Source organism: Balaenoptera ricei, chromosome 11 (genome assembly GCF_028023285.1).
Source record: "Balaenoptera ricei isolate mBalRic1 chromosome 11, mBalRic1.hap2, whole genome shotgun sequence".
Classification (NCBI taxonomy): Eukaryota; Metazoa; Chordata; class Mammalia; order Artiodactyla; family Balaenopteridae; genus Balaenoptera; species Balaenoptera ricei.
The window spans coordinates 13,906,149-13,932,519 of NC_082649.1; the positions used below are offsets into that span (position 1 = coordinate 13,906,149).

A 26,371-nucleotide genomic window follows, 5' to 3' on the forward strand; every position below is an offset into this window, starting at 1 on the left:
CTTGGACTCAAGAATTATATTTAAAAGAATTCATCATACAGATTTACTTGAACAGTTGGGAAAAGACTTACACAGACAGGTATGCTTATTTCAACATTGTTGACATAGGAAAATTTGAAAACAAACTAAATGTCTGCCACTTGATGACTGGTATTATATGTACCAATATGACAAGATATCTATTCTGTTACATGAAAAAGCAAGTGGCAAGATTAAATTTATACTGTTATTACATTTTGTAAAACAAAAACAGGATGCACATACACACACCCATACTTGTATATGCATAAGCACTTTTTGTAACTTATTTTTCTCCATTTAAAAAATTAAAGTATAATTTACATACAGAAAAATTCACCCTTCTTAGTGTATAGTACTGAGTATTTTGACAAATGCATACAATTGTATAGTCACCTGACAATCAAGATCTAGAACAGTTTCTGTCACTCCAAAACTCCCCTGTGCCACTTTGTAAGTCCCACCCCAGCCCTCACCCTCAATCCCTGACTTCTGTTGATGTGGTTTTTGTCCCATATAGTTTTCCCTTTACCAGAATGTCATATAAATGGAATTATGTAGTATACAGTCTCTTGAACCTGACTTCTTTAAGCAAGCATAGCATATTTAGATGTATCCCTCTTGTTAGGTGTATCAGTCATTTTTTCCTTTTATTGCTCAGTAATATTTCATTACATAGATAAACCACAGTTTGTTTATCCATTCTGCAGTTGAGGAACATTTGGGTTATTTCCAGATTTTGGCAATTAATGAGTAAAGCCAATATAAACATTCATACATAGGTGTTTGTGTAAACTTAAGTTTTTGTTTCACTTGGGTGAATCTCTAGGAGTAGGAATGATGGGTCACATTGTAAGTATATGTTTAACTGTATAAGATATCACATTTCTTTCTAAATGCCTGTGCCATTTTGCTTTCCCATGACTAATGTATGGAAGTTCTAGTTGCTCCACCTCCTTGCAGGGACTTGGTATTGTAAGTTTTTTATTTTTATTATTTTAGCCCTTTAAACAAGAAGTGTTTCATTGTAATTTTAGTTCACATTTTCTTAATGGCTGATATTGAAAACCTTTACCTCTGTTTATTTACATAGGCATTTTTGAGAAATACACAAACACACACACGCACTCACACACTAAATCATGATTATATTCAGTGCCACAGTGGGAAGGATTTGTAGTAGCTAGAGGTGAGAAAAGACTTTCACATTTTACATCCTATTCTTTATATACTAGTTAAATTTTGTCAAGAGCATGTTTATTTGAAATTTTTTTAAACAAGTTAATTTTTTAAAGTTTCTCTTCTTTATATAAAATCATCTTTGTGTCTTATGAATCCTTTAATGGGGCTTTACATGTAAAGTATAAAGATATTTTTCTCCTATATCCTACTGGATAGCCAGATGCTATACTGTCCAAAACAGCAGCCACTAGCTCATGTGGCTATTGAGCCCTTTTAATGTGTCCAGTGAGGAGCTGAATTGTTCACTTTAATTAGTAAAAATTATAATAGCCACCTGTGTCTAGTGGCTACCATATTAGACAGAACAACTCTAGAACACTTGTTGCTGGAAATCTCTTTCATCTTCATTCTTTCCCTGTCTGATTGCTATTTTAGTTTTTCAGCCCTCACTGAAGGGTGACTGATAAAGATGATTCCTGGCAGTGGTAGTGGAGACTTCTGCTCTGCGAGATGAAGCGGGTGGGGAGGGGGGAGTGGAGCACACCTGAACTTTTTAAATCACACTTAGATGAGCACCTCCATCATCACAGGAAGTTCTTCTGGGCAGCACTGCTCTCTAGAGGGTTGCTGAAGTTGTTTGAACATGACAGGTTTGAACTAACGTGCAAAAGGAAATTTGCTGTCTGCTTACTTCCAAAGCCAGGAACTGGAAGAATTATTGAACTGTACTGGCTGCCTGTCTTAAAATACACAGAGCAAATGCTACAGTGAATCAGCCGTCCTCAAGCAGGCTCAGGACACAGCCTGGTCATCGTTGCTCCAGACACCAGGGAAAGATGAGATCTGGGACCTTGGCACTCGGGCTGGATTTTATGTGGATAGTTGAAAAACTATCTACAGAATGTACTCTTACATAATGAATAAGCTTCCCTCACTGATAAATGCCAATTTTCCAGTGGACCATGGAAAATTGGCTATTTTTTGCCACTCAGTGGGAGGCTGTGGCGCTCTTACTTGTGCTTTGAAGAACCCTGAAAAATGCAAATCTGTGTCAGCATTTGCTCCAGTTTGCCACCAGATCTCTGTCTTTGGGTGGGTGGGAGAGCAAAAATCTCTCAATGGATATTTGAAATCAGAGCGAAATGAATGAGAAGCTTATGACGCTGGTGTTCTTAGTAAGTTTTATTCAGGTTCTGGTTAGACGTGATCAAGGAGATGTTGACTAAACATTTCAGCCGCACAGCTACTTCCTGACATCAGTTGTTTTTAGATTGCAAGAGGGTTATGATTATAGTTACTTTTCTTTGCAATCTTTTTTAATGACCACATCAGACTTCAAGAAGAATTCCCAAATACAGGAAAAATCAGGCAGTAGAATCTTTTCTGAGTTATAGAAGTTAGACTAAAGAAAAATACAGTTATTTGACTTTAAAATGAGTTTTCATGACACTAAAAGAGTTTGATCATGTAGTTGAAACATCTAAATACAAGAAAATACATAAAACAAAAAAGTTCAAGTACATACTAATGATTGTAGAAGGCTTATCAAACATGTTTGAATGGCACCACACAATTATTCAGACTTTTCTGTAGTTACTTTTTAAAAAATGTGAGCAGATTGGTTTTATTTTACAGATCTCTTTGACACTTTTTATGAGGTTGTAGTAAATCATTTGAGACTTGTCTGAAGATCAAGTTTTGTTGAATGAAGAATGAATTTTCATTGCTACATCTGTGAGAAGTAAGAAATTAATCACCTTTTTTTCTGAAGTCAACTTATAGTTAAGCCTTGCATCTTCTCCTTCTTCCTCATCATGTCAGAAACTGGAACTATAGGGGCTTCCCTGGTGGTGCAGTGGTTGAGAGTCTGCCTGCCAATGCAGGGGACACGGGTTCGAGCCCTGGTCTGGGAAGATCCCACATGCCGTGGAGCAGCTGGGCCCGTGAGCCACAACTACTGAGCCTGCGCGTCTGGAGCCTGTGCTCCGCAACAAGGGAGGCCGCGATAGTGATAGGCCCGCGCACCGCGATGAAGAGTGGCCCCCCGCTTGCCTCAACTAGAGAAAGCCCTCGCACAGAAACGAAGACCAACACAGCCTAAATAAAATAAATAAAACAAACAAACAAACAAAATTAAAAAAACAAAAGAAACTGGAACTATAAACTGTACTCCATTCTGTGCTGTAGAATCCTCCCCTTTCCTGTCTATCACCCTTTCCCCACAGGTATTTGCAGAGGTTACATTGATTTTATTTCATCCACTATTATTTCATCACCACTGGGAGAAATTCACAAAATTATAGATACTTAGTCAAAAATGCAGAATTTCACCCATTAATGCTTTTACTATCCTTAAAAAATCGAAAATACAGCCCTTCTAGACTCTTTCCATTTAAATTCAGGACTGCTTTCAGGGAGACCTGCCACATGGCCATGGGTGGTGGACTTGGAGGTTTTTATCCCAGGCCTTGGTTCCACGTCCCCAAGACACCCACAGCCCAGCCAGCCAACCCTGGCACCACGGGCTGGTTCTAGCTCTGGCTTTGTCTGCTCCCTCTGCCCTGTACAGAGCCCGTGCCTTTCCTGCCGCCTCCTCCGGCCTCCCTCCACGCATGCGCTGCCAGATGGGTCTGCGAGTATCTTCGCCTTTCTCCTCTCCTTTCTCCTCTCCCCTGTCCTTTCTCACACACCTCCAGTGTCTCCAGCTTCCAACCCTATTGATTCTTGAAAAGTAGAAGCATGGACCAAGAGCCAACACTGAGCAAGGCTGCAGCTCCTCAGTCAGAGCCTCCTCCCTTCCTCCCCCCACTGGTCCACTGTTCACTATTAACAGGTTCAACAGGACCCAGAGAATTTCTAAAATGGCAGAAAGTGAACAAAGTTATATTCTCTCTATATCATATAAAACCTGGTGGCCAGTGGTCCATGTGAGATATTCAAAAGGCCAGTTATGCAAAAGCTAAAAGAATAATAGCAACAACAAAAAGCTGAGTCTTTACTGTAGCTTCAGGGAGCACTGGTGGATGCAGGCAGAGGTACACCCCGTGACCACCACCAGAAGCCCGGATGATATAAGCAAAAGTGTGCATGTTGACTCTCTTTCCTTAAATCAGGAGTTTCCCTCTGTATGATCAAGTTCTTGTGTTGGCAGCTGAGAAAGCCACTGACAGCTGGGGAGTTATTTTCTCCTTTGGTCACAAGATGATGGAGATAATCTAGGGTGGGAAGTGTGTGGGAGAGAAGGAGGAGACAAATGCTGGCTTCTCTGACCAGAATTGGTAAGAAGGCTCATAGATCTTCCTTTCATGTAGATCAGGCACCTAAATAACTCCTGAGTCTACCCCTTACATTTGCTGAGAAGCAACTGGATCACATCAACAAAACTCTTGAGGTGTCATAAAGAAGGATCAAGGTTTTAAATCAGCCTCTTTTTCTTTTCTTTTCTTTTTTTGGATCATTACAAAATACTTAATCTGGATTGTGTTGTTTCCAAAAAACGGAGGAATCCACAAAACTCAATAGAATACTATTTTCCAAGTGTGAGATCTAGCCAGGAAAATTATTTGAAGTTAATCCTTCCTGTTTTGTTGATGACTCTTGACCTAAAACAGGCAGAAACTTGGATAACTGGAGCTGTCCATTGTAAAATGTTTTTAGGTGCCCTGACTAGGAATATACCTGATTAGACGGAGTTATTGTTTTGGAATTTTCCACTTGCTGTCTTATTGATTCCATGAAATTGCAGGTCAACCCACTTTTTATTTCATATGTATTAAACATACTCTGTATTTAATACATGCTAAGTATATAATACATATGTACAACATTAAATTCATAATAGACCACTGATTGTTATATTTACTGTTTAAAATTATTTTGAACAATGAAAGTTTCTTCTAGACAATGCATATTTTCTAGGTTGTTCTCTAACTGAACGTTATGTGTCACACATTCAGTTCAACCAATATCAGTTGAGAGCCTTCTGTGTGCCAGGTGGGTGGTGGATGGATATTGTGGCATTTCCATCACTTAAAAGAAGGTTGTTAATTCTGGCTAAGTTCTAGGTAGACTTCTCCACATCCTTCAGTCTTTCCTTCTTCCCCATCGTTAGCTGTTTCATCTTACAGCAATACTATATAAGCATTACTTTTGCTAATGATCAAATGAGAGAGGCAAATGTGTTCCCCTTAATAAACATAATCTTAGTTTTTAAACTGAAATCTAATTCTCTAGTTTAGCTATACATTTTGACTTCGCTTTTAACTTACAGCGACAAAGTATATCACATAGAAAACATGAAAAGAAATGAAAGAACATACAAATACTAGTGTGTCATGTTAGGATGATATGATTATTTTTGTTCTATATTTTCATTATTGTTTGTTTGTTTGTTTTGCCCGCACTGCGCAGCTTGTGGGATCTTAGATCCCCGAGCAGGGATCAAGCCTGGGCCCACAGCAGTGAAAGCACCGAATTTTAACCACTGGACCGCCAGGGAATTCCCTATTTTCATTAGTTTTAAGATACTCCATTCAAATGAAAAATAAATAAGTTTGCCTTATTACTAATAAACCCTTGTCTAACCATTGGTCTCAGGCAACTCACCTTCTCAAGCCTTCTTTACACTCAGAAGTATTAAATACCGTGTTGGCCCCTTTCTCTATACTCTTTCTGGATTCATAATGATACCACTAGATCTCTTAAATTCTCTTGGGTAATCCTTCTCCCTTAGACTGTCTCCAAACTTTGAATGTGGCTGTTATTAATTCTGTTTTTATTAATATGGCTGATTATTGCAATTATTGGTTAATTTTAACTAATTATATTAATCCCATTACTTCTCATATTAATTTTGTTTTCGAAGTCATCTTATTTCTTCCCAATAATTAGAATTTTAAAAGTATATATTAAACACCATGGGCAATGGTTTTATTTTCTATACTATTTCAGACACACTTGTCTCTTTCTCTGAGCTCTGACTTTAAATCTGGATTTGTTTCAGTAAGCAAACCAATGGAAACTACTTACTGACCATTGATTGTATGTCATGTTCTCCTTGGTTAGGGCCACTGGGTACAGCTGGGCAGGTGTCCCCGGCACAAGGGCACCTGGCCAACAGGTGAATGGAAGCTCTTTGTCAACATATGCCAAGAGGAAGAGACTATGGAAACTGATGAATTCATAAAAGTGCTAACAAAAGATCAAGATGAAAAAAAAAATTAATTACATGGGACTGAGTGAACTGATGAGGATGATAATAATTTTTGTGACTTTCTGTTTGAATAAAAAAAAAAAAGACTATGGGCAGCACTTTTTTTAGCATTACATAATGATATAAAGTAAATTTGAACTATGTATGGTCCTGCCTTGAGGCATTTAAATATAGATAGGGGAGACTTGGAAAACAGAAAACGGGGGAAAAAATTTAAGAGAGTAATTTCTTTATATTGATATTTTAATGAATAAACAGTAAATTTATTCAAATTCCAAGGGATTCAATGACAGAAGAAATGAATGTGGACTGAGTATTTAGGTATAGCTCAAACAAATCAGTGGAATATAAAAAGAATCCTTAGGTTTAAGACCAGCAGTCTTATCTGTTTCTAATGACATAAAATTTTCATGCAGGGACAGTCTTATCCACAAAGTGGATTATTAGAGACATGCCCGGTGGCCTGAGTGGTGTCCACTAGCTCGTCATCTTCTCAAATGCCTCTGAACCTTACCCCATCCCCCCCTCGGTGCCTGGGATTAGTGAATTATCCCTTTGAGTTAAAGTATGACCATCACAAGATGCCCTTTAAAAAGAGAAGATATTCCCAAAAGATTGAACATACAAAACATGATCTGCCTGGATAATTCTGTTTAGCAAGGCTGATCACACGCGCCTCTGTTCTGAAGAACCAAAGCCTCTGTTCACCTGAGCCTGAGATTCTGTCTTTGCGGAGGGACTTGGAAAGAAAAAGCAGGAAGGAACCAGTTCTCTGTTTTGCATTTCCATAAAATCATTGATATCTCGGTCAATATTTCGACATAGATGACTCTGAAAAAAATATGATAAAAGCTGTGGATCATCTCCTCAGATAAAGGCACAAAACCTAAAACATAACACACGATTCATGGAGCTCACAGACTCCTGAAGCCTGTCTAGGAATCTCAGGTTAAGAATTCACTGAACAAATAAAAAGTGTCATTTTTAGTGTCTGCAGTGCTAGGGAAACTGGCATTGCTCACCTTTGCTTTCTTCCCTTTACGGTTCATCCACTCACCTTCCGTGCTCATCTTTCCCACCCCCACCCCCATTTGTGGGTGGACAGAATTATCAAAATAATGACTGAGAATCCTCACCTTGGGAAAAAGAGGGCTGTGTGCTGCTACCTCCAATTTGTTTCCATGTGCCAGAACTATGTAACCAAGAACAAGGTGTAGCCAAAGGAGGCTGGGGCCATGTGCGGTGGTGGAGGAGAAGTGGGCAATGGAGGTGGTGTTGCAAAGGTTATATGATGTGGCCAGCTCTGCCATACTTTGTAGCTGTTCCATCCAGTGAAAGCTCAGTATAATTCCTCCATATCAGGGAAAATCAGACCACATAGTGTAGCCATCAAAGAATCCTCTCTCTTATAGATGCTGGGTCAGGACATACGAAAGTAAATCAGATGGAAATCTTTACTAAGGACTTTCACATGGCAAAAGTTTGGAATATTTTAAATTTGTTTTTAGAGTCTTTGACTTCTCGAGCACAAGCTTCCAATGAAGAGGAAGAGGGTCAGGAGGCAAGAGCTGAGCTACCCTGGTTCCCTCTTTAAGAAGAAAGAATGTAAAGGACTCATTCACGTGGTAAGTGCTCAGTAAGTTTTATCTATGATTATTAGGCTCTGTTTGCTGAGAGTATGGCATTCTCAGCACCCACAATGTGTGTATCAACTGCTGGTAAAATTACCATTGATAACTTTCCACTTGGGAGTTATTGAAATGAAATGCCAGCTCTCATGGGACATTGGTAACGTGTTCTTCAAAACTTTAACTCCTGAGAAGGCATGTTTGTGGAGGCATGTCATCATTCTCCTTTCCTCCTCATTGGCTGGGAAAAGCTCCCAAAAAAGGACACTGTGTTCATTGGCTGTTGCTGGTATGGTCTCTTACTGGAAAAGGTGAAAGGGGATTCAGGTAAAATAGCAAGGGGACTATAATCTGGTCTCAGTATCTCAGCAGTCATGAGGGTGGAATAGGCTTCACAGAGACCGGGGGCCCTAGCATAACTTCATTTAGGGCACAACTTAGAATCCGGGGACCCATTCTCTCTCCTTGCACCTCTTTGAGAAGCATGAACACTGCTTAGGAAGAGGGTATATTTGGGTTCGTTTGTTTCCATCCAATACATCCCTTTGGGGGAGAATTCTTCACCAAGCCAGCTCAGAGATGGTTAGCCTCCTGCATGTCCGACTGCTCCACAGGTGTGCTTGAACCTCAGGAGCAGATTCTGGGAGAGGATCGTGGAAGTCTGGATTTCACTTGATTCTTGTAGAAGCTTTATAGACTGTGAATTTCAAGGTCCTGAGTCACCTACTCTGTGTTGAGATCCTAGCAAAGCCCCTTCATGTAAAATTGTCAATTTAAAAGTTTTACACTGTATAAAGAAAGGCAGAACAGCACAACCATTCCAAAGATGGGCCCCCCTCTCCCCCATGTGTCTACTGTGTTACCAGCTTTCTGGTACAGCCTGGCTGGTGGCAGCTGGAATGTTATCCAGAGGGACAAAATCAGTGGGGAGGAGGAGTCTCAGATGCAATGTAGAGGACCAAGGTGGAATAAGACAAGAATATTGTTAGCTTTGGCAACGAAGGGGACATTAGTTCAAATTAAGTGTAAGGAAAAGGTATAGAAGTTAACATGGCACCAGCCTCCTTGTACAGCAGATAATGAGATTGTCTGTTAAGGAGAAAGGCAAGGGTTTGGGTGGGAATCTCAAGGTCTGAAAAGATTGAGAAGAGCCCAGTGTCTGTCCTCTTCTTTCCAACTCCACCGCCTTCAGAACTAATCCTGTAAAAAGAAAAGTGTATCAATAAATATGTACTCAATGACTTTTCTCTGTGTCAGCCTCCGGAAAATAGCCTTGAACCTTTAAACAGACATTATCTTTGCTTTCTTGGAACTTTCAGGTCTAGTTGGAAAATATGGACAATAGATGTTAGAGAGTTGCGAGAAAGAAGAGTTCACTGGGGGGTGGCCCCATTGGGCATCCGTCACATAGCGGATGGATGCTGTGTGAGATGGAATTAGTTAAGGGAAGAATTCAGGCACTGGCTTAAGACTCATTACTTTCCCCTCCAAACTAGTGAATTATTTCTTAGAGAATTTCCCTGTCTCCTATCTTTTTCCAATCCTAGACAACATCACCAAATTAACTGTTGTTATCATGATTCTGCTCCAAAACTGTCAACAATCCCCCAGTGCCTGCCCCTTAGGGTTCAAACAACTTAGGCTAAGACTGAAGGCCTCCATCTGCTGAGACCTATCCTTTCTTCCCAGATCTGGGTCCCACAGCTCTCCATTCCAGCAAAGCTCACCCACTGTCCTTCATGCATGTCCCATCCTTTATCACCTCTCCATCTTTATCCTGCTGTCCTTTCATCTTGAGTGCCCTTCCCCCACTGCCCATTCTTATTGTCATTTCTGCTTGAAGACTCAACTCTTACTTCCACCAGGATGCATTCTCTGGTCCCCAGCACTAGGAGCAACCTCCCTCTTCTGCACATCCACAAACTTTGTTCATATTTCTCTTAGGACATGTGTTATAGTCTTTCTTACACTGTAGTTATTTTTATACTCTCTTCATCTTCTTGCTATCTTATAAACCTAAGGGGAGGCTTTGTGCCTCATTCACCTTTATACTCCATAATGCTTTATACTCCAGTGCAAAATATACTTAGCTGAAAGAAATGCTCTATTAATGATTGCTGAAGTTAATGCTAGAGAAAAATAAGTCATGTTAGACTGGATGCTTGGAAGTTTCCTTTGAACCTGTAAAAATTGGTTCTTAAGGATATATTATTTTTTGCATCCCTGGAACATAAATGTATATATATAATTTCATTCATTCATTCTTCAGTATAAATGTATTAATTACCTACCAAATGCAAGGCATGTGCATGATAGGGACAGCACTGGCCCTGGATATTTGCAGTGTATGCATTCATTTAGCAATGTTATCAGTGACATAAGCAATGTCATTTTGTTTCCCCTTTTTCCAGACAAAGGGGAGCAAAGAGGCACTCCTCATCACCACTGTTGGACAAGAGCAATGTGTGATAGGAAAAACCTTCATTTAAATTGTGACCTATGGGGTCAGAATAAGCCTTGTAATGCACAGAACCAAATTACATGCAATTTAAACACTGACAGAGAATATTGGCTTTTTAGATACTCATCCTAGTGTCTGTTTGGAAATATTGCTTTAAGAAGTATCGATTACACCCCCCCTTCTCTCTTCTCTGTAATTATTTTCCTAGCATTCATTCAATGAAGAGCTTCAAGTCTACTTTTTCAGATGGAAATAACCTAATGAAAATTGAAAATCAATGTTTTCCTTCTAACTGTGTTAACAAAAAAGTAAAAATCTCCAATTTTGTAATTACAATCAACATATAAATAGGAATGGCCACAAATACGCACAATACAAGTAAATTAATTGGTTTAGGGTACATTTATTTTTAAACAATCAGGCAATTTTAAAAAAAGATGTTGTATGTAAAATGCATTTAAAAATACATTTTAAAAATGTCGTTACAAAATATGAGTGCATCTCAACTTGATGTCTAGCTAAAGTGTTGCTTGCCCACCTCCCTCTCCAGCCGGGACCTTTATCCCTATGCGGGGGTTGGGGAACACACAGGCCCGGCTCTTGCTTCTCAAGGACCCATCATTTCTCTGCACAAGTGTTTGAAGATCCAGTCTTGTGGCTCCTTCAGCCGGGAGCCTCCCGGATCTTTCCAGACTTCTTTGCAATGCTGCCTGATGCAGCGAATTCATTTCTTTCAGAGCCTGCCGCCCTCTGCCTTCCTCATCTCCCTCTCTTTTCTCCCACGGCCCATCTGCCCCTCCTTTCCTCCATCCCCCTCTCCTCTCCGCTCCCCTTTATTTCCACTCCCCACCCGCGGAGCTTGGCTCTCCTCCCTTCCTCCCTCTCCCTCCCTCTCCCCCTCGGCTTGTCTGTATTTGGAGCTCCCGGAAGCCGCCGTCCACTCTCCCCAGGAGCAGCGTGACTGACACCGACTCCTACTCAGGGGGGAGGAGGAGGGGAGGAGGGCAGGCGGGAGGAGGGCGCGAGGGGCCGAGCAACGGATCGGCATCGCCCAGCACCAGACCGCAGGACCCCCAAGCAGGTAATCCGGAGCAGCCGGGCCGGGAGGGGCCGGCGGGCAGGTGCGGGGGGCGCTCCTCGGCCGCGCTCGGAAGTTGCGCTCAATGGGTGGGGTGCAGAGGGGCCGGGGCGGGCGGCGCGCGAGGAATAAAGACCGGGCTGGTGCCTGAGGGGCCAGGATGCCGGGGACGCGGGCGAACGCGGGGCCTGGGTGCCGGGGACCCGGGCGCGGGCGTGCGGGCGCCCCATCTGGGTCAGCGCAGCGGCGCTCCCTGCCCCCGCCGCCTGCCCCGGCGCTCGCTGGCCTGCCCGGAGGGCGGTGCGGGCGCGGAGCGGGCTTGGGGCTGGAAGGATGGCCAAGGCCTTGCGGCCACGCTCCAGGCTGGTCTAACTTTGGGGCTTCTCGCCAGTTTGGCTCTGAGCCTCAGATGGGTGCAGGGTCGTGGGGGGGGGGGCTGTCATTGGACTGAATTTGACCCTAGCCAGGAAGTGCTGGAAAGGAACGGACCTGGCTTCTCTGCAGAACCCGACTTGAGGCCATGAGTCACTTTAAAAAAATGCGAAGGCCACTGAGGCAATGAGGGACAGCTCCGAAGAGGTCACCTCGCAGCTGGGTCTCTGTCTCCTTTGGGTAGAGGGTTGTTTGTGGAAGTAGCCTCGTTGTCATCACTTTGGGGACTAATAATCACATATGCAAACGGCCTTGCCTTCATTGCCCTCAGAGTGGTATCCGGCATCACAGATAGGCTTGGAAGTTTCAGCGATATTTGAATTGTTGCGTTTTCTAAAATGAGTGAATATGGGTGACTACATTAAGTATATTGAACTAGGATTAGGTCCAAACAGCCAAAGCGGAGATGAACACAGCAAAAAAGATCAAGAAGCTTTGATTATATAGTCATGGGAATGCAGAAGTTATAGGACTTAAACAACCAAAGTTTACCAGAATTGTTTGCAGAGTACTATTTCTTTACTGCTTATGTAAGACTTCTTTTTTATTTAAGGAACATAGCTTAGAATTCTTGGTAAAATATCTAAGACCACTTAATGTAAGATTCAACTGTGGAGTGATCTTTGGGGAAATTGTTCTTATAGTTACTAGAGTATAATTAGACTGTAAGCCTCTTGAGGGCAAGGATGGGGTTTTGGGTAGTTTTTACTGCACCAAGAAGTATTTGACTCACAGCATGTGATGAGCAGGCAATAAAAGTTTGTTAAAATGATTAACCCAATAGTTTGAGTGTGGCTGGATCATGACTTTTTGAAGATACCACATTATTTTACAAGGAAAGACTACTCTATGATCCCCAAATGTAAAAATCCTTAATAAAATTAGAATCGAAGTACTGTATAAATATTTATTAAAGAGAAAAAATTGACTGAGAAATCAAGAGGGTGACTGTCAAGGTGGTCTTGGCTAGTAGGAAATAGGTTTTTTGCTACTCATTGTAGAAGTGAGAAGTAATTTAACATGTTGATATAGTGTAAGGTTTGGCAAACTTTTTGAGTAAAAGGCTGGATAGTAGACTTGTAGGTTTTCTTGGCTATGTGGTCTCTTTAGTAACTTCTCATCTGTGCTGTTGTAGCTTAAAAGCAGCCATAGACAATACCTAAAGGAATGGTGTGGCTATATTTCACTTTATTCATGGACACTGAAATTTGAAGTTCGTATAATTTTCACCAGTAATGAAGTAGTCTTCTTTTTTTTCAGGCATTAAAAAATGTAAAATTCATTTTTAGCTTGGGAGAGGAGGGGGAGACAAAAACAGGAGGGGAGAGGGGGCAGGTTTGTCCTGTTGTTAGTAGTTTGCTACACCCCCCCGCCACCATGTGGTAGAGTTTGGAGAGGAACCTTTTGAAAGGATTAATGGGCCAGATTCTCCAGGTGCCTAAGTCATACCCAGGCATTAAGTTAATGCCTTCAAGAGTAGCATTAACTTATTTTGGGCATTACAGCATTTTGTCGTGTGTTAAATATTTCCTAACAGACATCTTTATGCATGAGGTTTTATTTTTAATTCATTAATTATGTAATATACATAAGAATAATTTGCTAAGTTTATGTAAGCTATAAACATATTCAGTGACCACCTGTAACCCTGTCACAGCTTTAAAAACTAGGGCGTAAGAACTAGATAATTGTGAAAAGGTAACCCACAGAATGGGAGAAAATATTTAAAAATCCTATATCTGGTAAGGAACTTGTATCCAAAATATATGAAGAGTTCTTACAACTCAACAATAAAAAGATAAATAACCCAATATAAAAATGGTCAAGATATCTGAATGGCCATTTCTCCCAAGAAGGTATACAAATGGCCAAAAAGCATATGAAAAGACATTCAATATTCATCAGAGAAATGCATATCAAAACTACAGTGAGATACCACTTCACACCCACTAGGATGGCTAGAATCAAAAAGTCAGTTAATAAGTGTTGGTGACGATGTGAAGGAACTGGAACCCTTATACGTTGCTGGTGGGAATATCATCTGGTGCAGCTGCTTTGGAAAACAATTTGGCAGTTCCTCAAAAGTTAAACAGAGTTACCATATGATACAGCAGTTTCACTCTAAGTATATATATCCAAGAGAAATGAAAGCATATGTCCACACAAAAACTATACACATATGTTTATACCGACAACATTCATAACAACCAAAAGGTAGAAACAACCCAAGTGTCCATCAACTGATGAATGGATAAATATAATATGGTATATCCATACAATGGGATATTATTTGGCCATAAAAAGAATGAAATACTGATACATGCTACAACAAGTATGCACCTTGAAAACATTATTCTAAGTAAAAGAAGTTAGTCACGAAAGACCACACACTGTATGATTTTCTGTTCATATGAAAATATTCAGACCAGGGCAATGAATAGAAACAAAGTAGATTAGTGGTTTCTTAGGGATGGGGGTTGATGTGAGGGGGGGAGGAGAGTTAAAGGGTATAGGGTTTCTTTTTGAGCTGATAAAATGTACTAAAATTAACTGGTGATGGTTTTGAACATCATAATGTATACTTCAAGTGGGTGAATTGTATCATATGTGAGTTGTATCTCAATAAAGCTGCTTAAGAAAATAAACAGAAGGCTAGAAAAAAAGAACTAGATTGTTACCTATACTGTTGTATCTTTCTTTATGCCTTTCTCCTATGCCATTCCTTGTGCCCCTCTCAACCCTGGATTTTGTGTTAACCATTACCCGATTTTATTGTAAAATAGTTTTATGACATATGTAAGTATTCCTACATAATTTTGTTTACCTTTGCTTGTTTTTTTGATTTATAAAAAGGGTATATATATAACCTCACTTTTAAAAAACTCAAAATTAAGTTTTAAAGAATTATCCATATTGTTGTATGTAACTATATATTATTTGTTGGCAAATATTCCACAATTTATTTATCCATTCTCTTACTGTTGAGCATTAGGGTTGGTTCCCATGTTTTGCTGCTTTGGAGACTTTTTTTTCCATGTGTCTTGAAACATGTGCAAGTTCTTCTGTGTGAATGTGAATATGCCATGTATTTTAATGACCAAAAAAAAGTTGATTCTCCTTCTGACTTATACATTAATGGTATATCCCCAGCTTATTCATTCCCCCCAAACCACCAATTGATTAGAACTGATATCCTGACTTCTCATCCCATTTAAATTCTAGTTGTACTATCTATTTTCTCATGTCCTCAGAGGTGTGGAAAAATACTATTCTAAAATTTTACAACTGAATTTCACAGCAGGCTCACTTAACCCAGTCACTTACAGGCATCTTCATCCTCTTATGTCACCTGGATTTAGGATAGGACAGAGGACAACTTTATTAAATCCAAGGGATATTACCTTAAGCAAGGTACATAAGTGGTTACTAAATTTCACTAACATTTTTCTTTGTATGTGTATAGTACTGGGTGATCTAGTGTTTCTTTTCTTTTTTTAAAAAAAAAAGATTTATTTATTATTTTATTTATTTTTGGCTGCTTTGGGTCTTAGTTGCAGGCACGCGGGATCTTCACTGAGGCATGCAGGATCTTTCGTTGCAGCATGTGGGCTTTTCTCTAGTTGTGGCATGCGGGTTTTCTCTTTTCTAGTTGTGGCGCGGGCTCCAGGGTGCCTGGGCTCTGTAGTTATGGCGTGCGGGTTCCAGAGCGTGTGGGCTCTGTAGTTTGCGGCACACGGGCTCTCTAGTTGAGGCACACGAGCTCAGTCGTTGTGGCACACAGGCTTAGTTGCCCCATGGCATGTGGGATCTTAGTTCCCTGACCGGGGATCAAACCCGTGTCCCCTGCATTGTAAGGTGGATTCTTTACCACTGGACCACCAGGGAAGTCCCTGGTCTAGTGTTTCTAACATGATTTAGTTTGGTTATCCTGGTAAAAATAAGCCAATTGGAAATGTGGTGTTTTAGTCTTGGGCTCTTTCTAGGTCTGCCGTGATTCAGGCTATGAGCTTTTGCTGTTCATTCAGGAGATTTCTACTTGTACCTGGAAGGGGGAAAGAGTTTTAAAGTTTTTTTTTTTACTGTGGTAAAATATACATAACATAAAAAGTTACCATTTTAACATATACAATTAATTCAGTGGTATTAGGTACATTCACAAAGTTGTACAACCATCAGCACCATTCACCTCCAGAACTTTTTCATCATCCCAAACTGAAACACTGTTCCCATTGACGATAACTCCCCACTCCCCCCTTCCTCCAGCCCTTGGCAACCTCCATTCTACTATCTGTCTTTATGAATTTGCCTATTCTAGGTGCCTCATATAAGTGAAATCATGCAGTATTTGTTCTTTTGCATGAGCTTTTATATCCAGGGGAATTCCATCTTGTTTTGTTTTTCTAAAGTACACCCTTTTCCCACTTATGGAAAACGTATTTTCTTTTACTGAGAAATTATGTAATAATTTATATTATTTCCCTTTCATTATACAGCCCTATATAGGAAGGGACATAGGAAGCTGTCTAAAACAAGAAGAAGAACTTTCGGTTATTACGGATGTGACCTTCATCTGCCCTGTCTACTTAATTAGACATCTAATAATCCTCGCTTCTCATTGACCACTTAGCCAAAAGGGGAAGGTGTAATAGTCCCTAATTTAAAAAATTTTACACCTATGTGATGAATGGATGAATTAGGTAACCTTTGCAGTTCCTGATGGCTCCCAGCTTCTCAAAATTGAAAGGCCATTCTGCAGTATAAAAGTCTAATCTGAAATAATTCTTGTTTTGTAAGAAGGGTATTAAAGAGCAGGAGAGTGGAAGACTGAGAACAGAGGTGTGGTGGTCTCGATGGGGGTACTGAAGCGGAGGACGGTCCCGGAGAGGCTGGATGCGTCTGCTCACCTCTCTCCAGGGCCAGAAAGCTCAGGTATCTGGCATAGTGGGTAGGTTGACGGAAATGTCCATTTAATGAGTTGCTTGGCATTAGGTAGACTCAGTGCAGAAGTCTTTCCCCTGGCATCATATTCTAGCATGAGAGAAGCAGTGGCGAGAGATTTTCGGGGGTACAGTGCAGGTTCACAAATACTTAGGCAAAATTTTTAAAGTTTGAGTATTGATCCCCCCTCTGTTTTCGTTTCTTATTTGTTTCTTAGTACTCTCATGGTGCCCTCTGACTGTTCAGAATTCCCGCTGACAACCCTCTGTTCCCTCTCCTTCCACCCTGCTTCCAATGGCCTCTCTCTTCATTAGGACTCCTCCTTCTCAGTGTCTCTTATGAACGGAAGGTGGATGATTATCTAAATAAAGTTCTTCAGTAACTGAAACTTTAAAAAAGAAGTTTGTTAATGCAAATGAGTCTCTACATATACAGAATTAGGGGTGAGGCTCATTTTTATGCTTCTTACTTAAGGCTGAGAGCCGTCAAACTGGGTGCATTTACTATATGCAAAGACTTCCCTAAGGTCCATGCACATGAGTGTTTGAAGAAAATAAATTTACAAATCTTCATCTTTCATAAGTGCTTTTTACTTAAGACTGATCTTCTAGAGAGTGGGTTTGTAACGGAGACGCAGGTTCCCTTTCACGCCTCCTTTTCTTTTACAGATATTGTGTTTTCTAAATCTTCGTTAAAACAAAACAAAACAAACAAACAAAAATAACCAACTGAAAGTTCAATCTAATCAAATTGTAAACTGATGTTAAAGGGTAAATTTTAAAAGACAATGAAATCATGATTCTCATACATATAAATAAATTAACATTTTAAAAAAATCTTAAAAAATGGGAGAGCCAGAAAGGTCTTACAATCAGTTGAAAGGAGACCATTGATGGGAATGCTAAAATAAATTTGCTTGATAGATGTAAACAAGCCTCTTCCACAGTGGGAGAGGGAAGTCCAGTGAAGTTCCACAGGATAAATTTTATTTGCATGCCTATAGACAGTTATTACTTGCTTTACTATCAGTTTTCTACAAGTTAACTTTTTAAAAATTAATTAATTTATTTTTGGCTGTGTCATGTCTTAGTTGCGGCATGCAGGATCTTTCATTGTGGCATGCCGGCTTCTCTCTAGCTGTGGCACACGGGCTCCAGAGCACATGGGCTCTGTAGTTGTGGCACATGGGCTCACTAGTTGTGGCACGCAGGCTCAGTAGTTGTGGCACGCAGGCTTAGTTGCCCCACAGCATATGGGATCTTAGTTCCCTCACCAGGGATCGAGCCCACATCCCCTGCATTGGAAGGCAGATTCCCAACCACTGGACCACCAGGGAAGTCCCTACAAGTTAACTTTTATCTCTACAGAGTTGTAGAACAGCCTAGTCATGGACAACAAAAGGCTGAAATAACTCAGATGGATGCGTAGTTAGCATACTCACTAAATTTCAGTGTTCCCCAATTTTTTCTTACACTGATGATTTAAATGATTTTGATATTTCATCACCACGTGATGTTTAGAATATAACTCAAGGAGTTCAAAAAGTTGAATGACATTTCTATTACAAAATTTCATCCATTTGCATCTCATTATGTGAACAGTTCCAGCATTTACATTGATAAAAACAAAAATTGAGAATCGATGTTCAAGCTTGACTCATTCTAGCAATAAGTATACTCATCCACATATGCATGAGATAACTGAAAAATAAGAGAGCTCAAAAGAGAGAGGTTTCCAATAAAAAATGCTTTTTATCTACATTTACTAAGTATTTGTCAACATTTGTAATATTTGTGTTATTTTGATAAGTTCATTCTAATAAGAGTTACAGTGGTAACAATCAGAAGAGCACTCTTTTTACCATTGAATTTAAATAAATAAATATATATATGCTTTTGATGCAGAAAAGTATGATAGGGTAATGAATAAAAGACATTAAAGCATAAAATACGTAAAACTAGGATAAACTCTTATAGGGCAAAAAGAATGGAAATGTAAATTAAAGGAGAAATATAATCATGCAAAAAATTTTGACTGTCAGAGAGCAGCCTGTTTATGCATTCTTTTAAAATGAATGATGATGAATTTCAATGGATGTATTTCAGCAAGTGATAAAATAGTTTTACTTATACATGTCAATATTTACAGAGTACTGGAAATTACATTCTTCACAATAATAAACATTTTGGTGAAAGCTTTTACATGTCAACCTAAAAATGTACAAGAGGAATTTACAAATTTCTTTTAGGTTATATACAAATAAGAATTTGAAAATCCCTTTGAGGCTCATCCTGCCTCTATTTTCTGACCAAAAATAAGAGTCTGATATGATAAACCATTTCTGCAAGTTTAGTGTTGATAAATGAACCAATTCATTGATTGATACAGTGACTCTTTGTTCTACTAGATTTAGAGAAGACATTTAAGAACTAAAATTCAGGGCTTCCCTAGTGGCAGAGTTGTTAAGAATCCGCCTGCCAATGCAGGGGACACGGGTTCGAGCCCTGGTCCAGGAAAATCCCACATGCTGCAGAGCAGTTAAGCCCGTGTGCTACAACTACTGAGCCTATGCTCTAGAGCCCGCGAGCCACAACTACTGAGCCTGTGTGCCACAACTACTGAAGCCCACACACCTAGATCCCATGCTCCACAACAAGAGAAGTCACTGCAGTAAGCCCACGCACTGCAAGGAAGAGTAGCCCCTGCTCGCCACAACTAGAGAAAGCCCGCGTGCAGCAATGAATCCCCAACGCAGCCAAAAATAAATAAAGAAATAAATATATTAAAAAAAAAAACCCTGAAGTTCTTAATACTTGTGACAGCTCTCCAAAGAGAATGATAACCCATCACATTTTATTTTTTTCTTTTTAGGCAGTTATATCTTTACTCATCTTTCTTGTTCTTCCCTTGGAGGCAACTCACTAATACATTACATGTTTATGTGTATAATAACCAGACAGATAGCATTCTTTGGATCTGTAAATGTATAGTTTTCACCAAGTTTGGGAAGCTTTGGCCATTTTTTCTTCGAGTATGTTTCCTACCTCAGTCTCTTTGTCCTCTCCTGGAATTCCAGTGACACTAATATTAAACCTTTTAATGTCCCACAGGCTTTTTAGGCTCTGTTCAATTTTTCGTTCACCCTTTTTTCTCTCTGTTCTTTAGACTGGATAATATCTACATCAACTTTATTGACATTTTCCTTTGTCATCTCTGTTCTGCTATTGAGCCCATCCCGTGCATTTTTTACTGTTTATTGTATTTTTCAGTTCTAAAACGTTCACTTGTTTCTCTTTCATAGGTTCTGTGTCTCTGCTGAGAACTTCTATCTTTCCATTCATTTCAAGAGTGGTTACCATTATTTCCTGGAGCGTAGTTAAAACAGCTCCTATAAATCTATCGGATAATTCCAACACCTGTGTCATCTTGGGGTTGGCATGTGTTAATTGTCTTTTCCTTTGAGGAGTGATCACATTTCCCTGGTCTCTTGCATGTTAAATATTTTTTATTGAATTCTGGACATTTTGAGTATTATGCTGTGAGAATCAGGTCCTTTCGAAATGTGCAGTTTTTTGTTTTACCAGGCAATCAAACCAGTTCTGTTTTGCATTCTGTGGGCAGTGGTTCCAACAGCAGTTCATTTTTCAAAGCCTTTGCTCTGCTGCCTTGGGTCCCATGGAAGCACTATTTAGGGGTTTGTATGAGACTTGAGCAGTGGGGCTTGAGCAGAGCTTACGTTGTAGTTCAGTTCTCAAAGCCTTTGAATCTGTCCCACACATGCACAGCTCAGGGGCGAGACTGGGGGTTTGCACTGGTTCATGCACAGCATCAAGGGACCCCCTTCTTTAGCTCTCTCCTCTCTGGGATTCTTCCCACACTCTCCTGCCCCTGTGAGCCTTTTTTTCCCGGTCTTCTGGTCAGAAAGACTGGGTTTCTTTTGAGGTTTTAGCTGCTCACGCTGCTGCAGTATGGTTTCCCCAAGACGGGGGCCATTCTCAGAGCAAAGCACTGAGAGAAAAGTAAGAGGGAAAAATGACAGGGATTCTGCCTACACTCTTTGGATCACAAAGGTCCCTTTTCCCTGCTCCTCCGGCAATAAGACCAGGTTTTTCTTGGAGAAATTTTAGCTGTCTGTGCTGCTGCTTGCTCTTCTACCATGCAGTTCTGTGACTGCAGCCACTCTTGGAAAAGAAAAATGGAAAAAAACAAAAAACAAAAACAAGAAAACAAACAACCCAGACTTCCCTTCACATTCTTCCACTTATAGAGACCCCCTTTCCAGGTCTTCTGGCTGAAAAGAAGAGGGTTCTCTTGGAGTTTTGTTGCTTGCACCCCCTGTGCAGTTCCAACCTCAAGTCAACTCTGAAGAGAAAAGAGGAGAAAGCCCAGAAATGCACTCCCAAATGGGTTCCTTTTTCAAGTTTTGATTGCCCTCCTCAATCTTCCTGCTGTTGTTTATTCTTCAGAGCCAGGAGTTTCTTCTTGCATTTTGCACACAGTTTAGAGATAGGTGATAGTGAGCTTACTCCTTCTGGACTGTCACCGGCAGCCCCTCCTCCTTCCTTATTCCCTTTCCCCTCCGTTTTCCCTACACCCCACAGTTCTTTCCTTTCTTCTTTGCCCTTTTTCTCTCTTTCCTCTTTACTTTGGGCTCCCAGGTCCAAAGAGCAAAAAAGAACTTCTAGTCTTTTGGTGGTCCACAGCTCTAGTTGAAAACTCTGATTTTGTCACAAGTAATAAATCAAAGTCAAGTATGGAAGTAGACCCAGGAGGCTGGAGACACATGGAGTAGCAAAAAAAAAAAAAAAAAAGGGCTTCCCTGGTGGCACAGTGGTTGACAATCTGCCTGCCAATGCGGGGGACGCGGGTTTGAGCCCTGGCCCAGGAAGATCCCACACGCCATGGAACAACTAAGCCCGTGCGCCACAACTACTGAGCCTGCGCATCTGGAGCCTGTGCTCCGCAACAAGAGAGGCCCGCACACGGCGATGAAGAGTGGCCCCCACTTGCTGCAACTAGAGAAAGCCCTCGCACAGAAACGAAGACCCAACACAGCCATAAATAAATAAATAAATAAATAAATAATTTAAAAAAAAAAAGTGTTGAAGGAGAGCTCTTGGGCCAAATCCATCACCTGGCTATTTGAAATCAAATGATCCCACTTGCATTTGTTGAAAATATCCAGGTATAAAATGGGCCCAGCACTTAAGAACTGATTCTCAGAGAGTTACTGGATCTGTTATTCAGTTGTATGTAAATCCTACAATGAATGCTAGAATTTTGAGATTAGAAGGAATTTCAGCAAACCTAGTACCTTCATTATTCCAGAGAGACATGGCATTCTTAATGCAGAAATGACAGTTTAATAAAGTAAAACATTTCTAGTCATGTTATGAGAAACAACTGACTATATGAAATGATATCCCCTTTTATGCTTTCAGTCAATAGTGTTTCTGCAGTTTATTTGCTCTATGGCATGGTCTTAGAAGTATAATGTTTGAGATGTTACCATCATTGTGTCTGGGGGACAGGAGAGGTGGTAACACATGCAGTAACAGTTCACGGGTTGAGCACTCACTGGGTACAGATCACAGTGATAAATGCTGTGGAGCTTTCAGAGATAAATTATAAGAATGATACCTGGGCATCACTTTGTAATTCACAAAGTTCACTTCATCACCTCCTTTAATCTTCCCAAGCATCCTGAGGAAGGTATTATTATTAGGTAGAGCTTCAGGTCCCTACTTGCAGCTGCCAGCTATCGTCTCATATCACTGTCTGCATTTCAAACTCAGATGTCGAGAACTGAGCTCCCATCTTCATTAGCTGCCTTCACTCCCTATCTCCATTTTTATTGGTACCACCCTATCCCGAAGCAAGACATCTAAGACATCCTACCTTCTCCCTTTCCCTCTCAACCCCATTTAATCCATTTAATCCTTTCTCAGATATTGCCTAGTCTATACCTCCGATCTTCTTCAATCCAGTGTCAAGGTGAATTCAAGGTGAATTCCCAAGTCTCTTCCCAGCTTTATCTACCACTCGTTCTAACTACTCATCAATCCCTTGTTCCTTGTGCTTTCTTAGGTAGCTCCTGGCACGTAGTGAATGCTCAGTAAGTACTTTCTGGCTGTAATGCCTCCATATCTTTGCACATGCTGGACGTGGGCTCAGAAATGCCTTCCTTACCTTTCTTCTGAACACCACCTCCTCATCCTTTGAGATTTCGTTTAGCCTCCCTACTTCCCAGGGCTCAGTGAGTACCCACCCTTCCTGACCCCCCGCACACATTCCCACGTGCACCTGTAACATTCCGGTACAACTCTACTGTACTGTTTCCCAAGGCATGGGTCCTTGTACTCTGAAGTGTGCTTCTTAAAAATGTGTATTCCTGGGAATACCCAGAACCACTGAATTATTGCTGGGGGTGGAGTCCAGGAATCTGCATTTAGGAAGCTCCATTTCTCCCCAGTGATTCTGATGCACAGAAGAGAGAAGAGCAGTGAGAACTGTGCTCTATTCTGTCACCTGTCTGGGCCTGTACAGCTGGTTCCGGGAGCGAGGGGTGCGGCCATTCAGAGCAACCTCTGGTTAAGTTTAGTTACCACCTATGACTTTGTCGGGAGATAAGACTGGCAAAGTCCCTCAGACTTAACTGATTTTCAACCATATCTTTATAAAGAGGAACAGTACTTATTTTTGTTTGTTTTTCATAACTTATTAAGGTACAATTTTACATACCATAAAATTTGCCCATTTTAAGTGCACAATTCAATAATTATTAGTACATAATGCAACTGCCACCACAATCCTATTTTAGATCATTTCCATCTCTTCAAATAGAAATTTTGTGCCATTTGCAGTAACTCTCCATGCTTCTCCCCAGCCCTAGGCAACCACTAATCTACTTTCTGTCTCTATGCTTTTTCTAGATAGTCATATAAATGGAATCATACAATACATGGTCTTCTGGTCTGGTTCTTTCACTTAGCATAGTGTTCTTGTGGTTCGTCCATGTGGTAGCATGTGTCCGTGCTTCATTCCTTTTTATTGATGAAAAATATTCCACTGTATGGATAGACCACATTTTGTTTATTCATTCATCAGTTGATGGACATTTGGGTTGTTTCCATTGTGTGTGTGTGTGTGTGTGTGTGTGGCTACTGCGAACGATGCTGCCATGAACATTTGTGTACACGTCTTTGTGTGTGTGGAAATATGCTTTCATTCCTCTTGAGTAGGTAACTACAAGTGGAATGGCTGGACAGCATGGTAAATATGTGGTTAACTTTTTAAGAAACTTCCAACCTTTTTCCACAGCAGTTGCACCATTTTACATTCCCACCAGCAATGTAGAAAGGTTCCAGTTTCTTTACATCCTTACCAGCACTTGTTATTATCTGTATTTTTGGTTGCAGCCATTCTAGTGGGTATCTTCACTTCACCTAGTGAATGTATAACCTGGTGGTTACAGATAGAACAGATAACCTAGTGGGCATCTCATCGTGGTTTTGATTTGCATTTCCCTGATGACTTGATGTTGAGCATCTTTACAGGCAGTGTTGGCTATTTGCATATGTTCTTTGGAAAAAATATCTATTCAAATATTTTACCCATTTTTAAATTGGAGTACTTTTCTTCTTATTGAGTTTTAAGTGTTCTTTATGTATTCTAGATACAAGGTGAGCAATACTTTTACTTTATGGAGGGACAAAAGGTCCATGGAAACCCTGCCCAGGCTTTGGTAGCCTGGCCAGCGGGGACTCCATGGTTCTTCTTTTTCCAGTGCCAGGATATGGCCCTTGAGGAACTCCTGGAAGCATCTCTTTGACCTCTACCTCCTCCACGGCCTAAGCAAGAGCAAAAGGGCAGTGTGTGGGCACAGGAATAGAAAGAGTCCCCAACAGCATAGGAGTGTAGAAAGGTGGTTGGAAGGGGGAAGGGATGGAGCTCCTTTTCAGTAAAGGGATCTTACCTCACATTTAGCTAAGAGAACTCCCACTTCATGATGGGAATGTAACAGGGGTCTGTCCTGGTCCCAGTCAGCATTCAGAGTATGATTTTACGTCTTTGTCCTTACCCAGCCTCACCGCCCCAAGTCAGGGCACAGCACCAGCCTTCAAGATATACTTAGATGTTCCCTGTGGTCTCAGATTCCACTGGACTCTCTTCTGCTGAAATAGCCCAGTTCCCTGTGTCCTGGTATCCTATAGGGCTGGCTGTCCCCAACAGCCAAACTGTCTGCTCCTCAAGGAAATCATGGTCCTTGAGAATAGAGTCTGTGTCTCATCCACGTGTGTAGCTCCAGCAGCCAGCACAGAACATGGCTCAAAACATATTTGCATACAATTGTCTTAAGTCAGTGAATGAAGAAGAAGGAATGAGTTCATGTATTGGAAGTGAGAAAACTGATACTCAGACAGGTTAAGTGATCTGCCCAGAGTCACACGGGTTGTCAGTTAAGTGATTGGGTCTCAAATTAAGATTCTCTGATGCCAAAAATGCTTTTTCCACCACATCAAGCTATGAGTCCCAGCCTCTTATCTTCAGAGATTCTAACTTAGAGGAGAAATATTTATACTACAAGACTGACCAGGGACGGTTCTGAGGAGTGATGCCACCAGCATGGAGAGGGCAGCTGGGATGAGGAGGTAATTTCTATATGTGGTTTGTTTATGTTACCCTTCTGTACTCTACTCTTGATTTGATGGACATGACAGGAAGCAAATACCTCAAGGGAGGTTATCTCTGATTTGTGGGACAAGGGATGACCTCTTGGAGGGTTGGGATTTGGAGAATGGGTGCAGCAGTGCCTAGAAGGGCCCTGGAAGAAGTGAAAAGGGCAGAACTGTGGCAGAGAAGAGAGATTGGGGGCCTTCCATTTGGGAAGGGGTGAGTTGTCTCTGTGACGGGCTCTTAGGAACCTGGTGAGGGGTGGAGCTGGGGTGAGGGCCTTTGAAAATCAAGATGAAGTGTGCTTTTTTTCTCCACAGTGGAACATAGAGGCTTTATAGGAATCAACTGGCTAATCAGGATCTCATATATATTTTCTCCAGTTCTGTGAAAAATTGAAAGTGTTCTTTTACTTGTATGACTCTCTGCTCTCTCCTATTCTGATTACACTGTTTCAAAGCTCAGAGACTCTTGAAACTTCTTTGCAGTAAAAAGAAAATGGTGGCTTTTTTTGCTGTTTGTGAGAAGCGGGCACCAGAAATTCCTATAGGAAACTAAGGGAAAGATACGAAGGCGGGTACCTTGGCGATGTGAATGTGTCTCTTAGTGAAATAACTCCCTGGCTTGACTGAGCAGGACCTGCTTCCAGCCCCCTCCCACTACAGCTGGGCAGAATATGTATTTTAATCACTTCTGATTTTCTAGATTATGAGCATTTGCTTAGCAGTTAGTGAGGACTAACTTAATGA

The 26,371-nt window shown here is 40.9% G+C and overlaps 1 protein-coding gene across 2 annotated transcripts in view; it reads left to right on the forward strand.

Annotated features, from left to right (window-relative positions):
* Positions 1-11,467: 11,467 nt before the first annotated feature.
* The window catches only part of CAP2 (cyclase associated actin cytoskeleton regulatory protein 2), a 137,163-nt gene continuing 122,259 nt past the window's right edge, over positions 11,468-26,371 (forward strand). Inside the window, exon 1 of one of the 2 annotated variants that reach the window (XM_059937998.1) lies at positions 11,468-11,582. The gene's annotated coding sequence lies outside the window, so the exon portion shown is untranslated. The remainder of the gene's footprint in view (positions 11,583-26,371) is intronic. The other variant, XM_059937999.1, reaches the window with a different exon arrangement.